The sequence below is a fragment of the Pundamilia nyererei genome, unplaced genomic scaffold, assembly GCF_000239375.1.
Source record: "Pundamilia nyererei isolate P.nyererei 1_Seehausen unplaced genomic scaffold, PunNye1.0 scaffold00543, whole genome shotgun sequence".
Lineage (NCBI taxonomy): Eukaryota > Metazoa > Chordata > Actinopteri > Cichliformes > Cichlidae > Pundamilia > Pundamilia nyererei.
The window spans coordinates 51,351-56,289 of NW_005187944.1; the positions used below are offsets into that span (position 1 = coordinate 51,351).

The 4,939-nt window shown below is 35.3% G+C and overlaps 1 long non-coding RNA gene across 1 annotated transcript; it reads right to left on the reverse strand.

Moving 5' to 3' along the window:
* Positions 1–3,506: 3,506 nt before the first annotated feature.
* LOC102202860 (uncharacterized) lies at positions 3,507–4,717 on the reverse strand. Its single transcript, XR_312393.1, has 3 exons — positions 4,671–4,717; positions 4,342–4,587; positions 3,507–3,740 (listed from the first exon to the last, which is right to left on the reverse strand). It is a non-coding gene; the product is annotated as an uncharacterized LOC102202860 (long non-coding RNA).
* Positions 4,718–4,939: the final 222 nt, after the last annotated feature.

The window sequence follows — 4,939 nt, forward strand, 5'->3', positions numbered from 1 at the left end:
TTTTTTTGTACTTTTTATATTTTACATTTATATTTATTATTGAAACTTGCACCAAGGGAGTGGCACTCCAATTTCGTTGTACTCTGTACAATGACAATAAAGGCTATTCTATTCAATGGGGAGGAAAGACCTACGAAATCTCTCCATCCCACATCGTGGATGCTGCAGCCACTGAAGGAGCTGCTCAGTGCTGTCAGAGCTATTTGTAAGTATCTGTTTGTACAGCTTCCCTATAGTGGCTCCAGCACATTACATTAGCACAATGTGCAGGTAGTTCTGCATAAAAATAGCTCATGGAAATGTTTTTTTTATGGGGCTATTTTTACTTTCTTGCTTTGCGTACTTTTTAGAGCCTCTACTTTTTCACCTTCACTTGAGTAAAGAAGATGAATCAGTATCTGTAGTTCTACTTAAGTACAGTCTGTACTTTTGTTTTTAGTTTTCCAGTGAGTTATTTTTATTGATGGCAGTTGGGCTAAAATTTGTTCATTTTAGCCCAACTCTGCCATCTGCTGGTCGTCATGAAATATTGCAAGATTTATTTTCAGGCACAAAAAGTTTACAAGTTTGACAGTGTGTACATGTGCCTGATAGCATCTTTAAAACCATTAAAATATCTGTGTATTGTGATTTCTGTCAATGTTTAAAATAATAATGATTAGGAAATATTGTTTGGTATTTAATGGGCATTATTAAAGTCACTTATTTACCACTTGTTCAGTTGCTTGATAGAAGAGGAAACATTTAAATTAGTGTAAATGACACAGTATTGAACTAATTTGCAGCAAACATAGCGCAAGAGAAAGCAGACAGGAGGTATCATTAGAGTGAATTGTGTCTGATCACAATTTTTTCTTAGATCATTGCTGTATTGCAGTGTATGAGCATGTGGGGGTGTGTGTTTATGTATGTTTCAGATTAAATAAAATCATTAATGGAGATTGAGTAAACATAATTTTCCCTTGCACCTCCTGCGTTACAGTTACATTGGATGTCAGAACTCCAGAGTTGAGTGTGTGCCGGTGGTAAAGACAGAAAGGCAAGGGAAATCAAATTCTGTCAAGCATCCCATGTGTAACTATTGTAACTCACAACCTTGAGCTAGAGTAGATCGCTTGAAGAGAAGCAGTTTGTATTCTTTGTGTTTAATATACATGTGAACATAAAACGAACTATTATCAAAATAAAACAGGAGGTTGAGGATAAACATTGAAAAATGTAGAATAACAATAAAATAAACAACAAAAAACCAAAACACAAAGCCTTGAATATTTAACACGTACACAAACAAAGATGCAACTAATTTTTGTCAATTCAAATATATCCTATTCTGGTTTTTAGTAAAGAATAAAAAATTATTAATCACCTTGAGGCAACTGTTATTAGGATTTGACGCTATATAAAGAAAACTACATTTAATTAAACCAAATGCTTCTACTTATAGAAATAATCTGTTTGTGCAACTAATCATCGTTTGCTGCAGTTTCCTATATCATAAAAGTTACATTTACAAAAGATTGAACATGAGGTAAATATAACAGGTGGGCTCTGAACATGTCTCACTCTGTGCCTTGAGTCTCCAGCTGACTGGGATAGCAGAAATTAAATAAAAATCAGGGGGTGAAAATTCCCAGAAACTGCATTTCCTCATGCATGTCCTGCAAGTCCAAACTGTTAAAATTACAACTTGTGAACAACTAAAGAAACATAGTATGGTATAAAATGGTGTTTCTAGCTTTCTGTAGCTTAACCTCCTCATTGTGCAGATTACATCTTATTTTTTTCCATCCACAGACCAGAGAGGGATGTAATCATGGCTCTTTCACCCACTGTTGTCATTTAACCTGCACCTTCTTGTGCTTGCTTTATAACACTGATGAGTTCATCATTCATCTGTTTTCCATATTTAAAAAGTCCATCCACATTTTGTGATGAAGCTTTTGTTGATCCCAGTAAACACACCACTTTTGAACTGAAGCTGGAAACAGTAGTGAAGTGACTTGCGTATTTGTTTGTGGCCATGTTTTTCTAAAATAGAAAATTGTTTTTATTCTCTAACATAGTAAATGAAAATAATATGTGATAGTGGAGACACACATTTCAGTGCAAAGTCACAGGTCACTTATGTCCACAAACCAGCCACAAAAAGTGTTGACAGACATGTAGCAGTATATGCTACTTTGCATGTGGTTATCAGGGTTATATGTTAAGTGGAAGTGGGGAAAAACTCTGACTCAGCTTATGACTTCTGCTTTCATAAAGTTTTGCCAAACAAATGCAGGCACATGATATTTTTTGGCTGCATTGTATTTTGGCTTTCTAATAGATATTGCTGCAGCATGAAAAAAGACACCACTTCTTCTGTCTGGGTACACGACCACACTTTAGGCAGGGTGTTTAAAGACGGGCTGTCCTCTGTCTATGGGTTCAAATTGTGGCCATAGATATGTTGTACTTGTACATCAAATAGTTGTAGTTGTGAGCTGAGTTTTGTAACCTCGTAAACCACAATATCCAAAAATGTTATGTTTGTGCGTTCATGGATGAGAATTTGTGTGAATTATGACCAGAAGCTCAGTAAGCCACCTCTCCGACAGCCAAATCCATCTGTTCTCTGATTGGATTGTTACATTTGTGATTGACATAACATTGACCAATCAGCTGAAAGAAAGGGAAAATTGGGTCAAAATTGTACTTGTAAGTTCAAACTCACACACAGCCAGGGAACTTGAGCGCAGAGTTTTACATGTAGTTTTTTTTTATAAGATAAGAATTGTGTCGAGAACACATACACGTGATCCTGAATCAGAGAAATAGCATTAAATGTTGTGACTGTTGATAGAATCATAATGTATATGTGGTTGTAGTACTGATTAAGTATACTCAATTGCTCAATACTGATCAGAATATAACCAGGTATATTAATCATAAATATCCTTAAGTTAACCAGTATACTGCATAAGAAAATTTAGAACATAATAATGAATCTGAAGACAGGCCTCAAATAAATCACCTTGAGGCAACTGTTACTGTGATTTGGCGCAATATAAAGAAAACCAAATTGAATTAAACTTAAGAGTTGACTTTGGTGCGTGTGTGTGATTGTGTATGTGTGGGTTGCGCAAGACGGGAGGGAGTGAGAAATATATAATTTAATAGAGTTTAACAGAGAACAAGTAAAAGAAAATATTTCTATATAACTGGATTAAAAGGTAACAGCTTGTAACAGCATTCATACACTTACAAAAAATTAAAGCACATAGATCAAGTTTATTTAAGTTAACATTTTAAATAACAGACAATTGCTTTTGTTAGCATTTGAATCCAACACTATGTGGGTTTTTCCAACACGGTTTGTCAGGTTTATCTAACTGAATACGCGCATGTTTATAACAATTAATAGACATGCAAATAATGCAAATGGACACATCTATTTCAATTACAAAACAATGCATGGTATATTTGGATTGTTTAATATATCAATCAACGAAGAATGGAGGACAGCTTTCTATTGTCTATTTGTGTTACTCATAATAACCATTGCCTGCTCTGTTTCATGTATCAAAAGCAGTTGCAATTTCATGAGCTTGAGTTTAAATTAGGTGTTGTGGCTCTGATTTTCCCAGAGTGAAGAAGTCCCACAAGCAGCAACAGCAGAGCCACCATTATGATGGTGAACACAGTCCGTAAGACGAGGTAAATATGACAGCCAGGCTGTGATGAGGGGTCTGTCTTGGTCTCTGTGTGATTGATTGAGCAGATAAAAACAATTCATTAATTATTTCAGTGTTCACCTTGGTTATTTACTTAATATTTACATTGGCAAATTCAAGGGCTGAAAAACTGGCAGAAATGCAGTTCCTCTATTGTCCATTTAAGTTGTGAATTTACCCCCATAGACTACCAAACTGTTAAAAAGCCCAGCAAATGAACAATTAAAGAAATATGGTATAAAATTATATGTAAATTATATCTGCACATTTTTCCTCCATATGTAGTCCAAAAGTTGTTATCCCGTTTGTTGTTTGTTGTTTATTATCCAGGACATAATTTTTTTCACAGTGGTTTATGATTTCTGATCTGAAGAGAAAATTGTGTAAATGATAAAAACAATTACTGAATTATTTTATAATAAAAGAGTCTGTTTAATCACACAAAGCAGGAGACTGAAGTGAGCAGTTAGCGATCATCAGCTGATTCATGTGTCAGTCACAAACCCACTTCTTTGTTTTCTCTTCTGTCAGACAAATTCACCATAAATTCTAGTATAATGATAAGTGATACAGTTGTACTACTACCGGCATTAAAAAGGAGAAAAACAAGACCTCTTCACTGTCTCACCTGTGACACTGAGCCAGCTCTCTGGTGATTCTCCAGCTCCTACAATGCTGCATTTATAAAGTCCTTCATCAGATTTTGAAACTTTGTGGATGGTCATGCTTCCTGTTGAGTTGTTCCTGATGTGGACTCCATATTTATAGAAATCAGCCATGAAGTCTGAGGGAGTTAACTTATTTCTGCAGCTCAGGGTCACGTCTTCTCCCTCCATCACAGGAACAGCAGGACTCTCCAGGATCACAGAACCAGCTGAATAACAGGAGTTTTGTATTTTTTTTTTAATAAAATTTGATTAAAATGAATCACAAAATATTGTCTCACTGCAAACATACCAGTGATAGAGATGTTGATACTGTTGCTTCTGATCCCTTCTTCATTCTCATAGCAGTACTCCCCACTGTCATCTAGATAAACATTTGTGATGGTGCAGGATGATCCTTTGGGACATGTTTTTATTTTCCCTTTGACTTTATGCACAAATTCACAATAAACAACTCCCTCACAGTAAAAGGTCACTGCCTCATATTCAAAGAACTGTAATCTGTTTGGAAGGATATGAAGAGAAAATGCATCTAGATGAAGAAAAGGAGAGATTTACTTT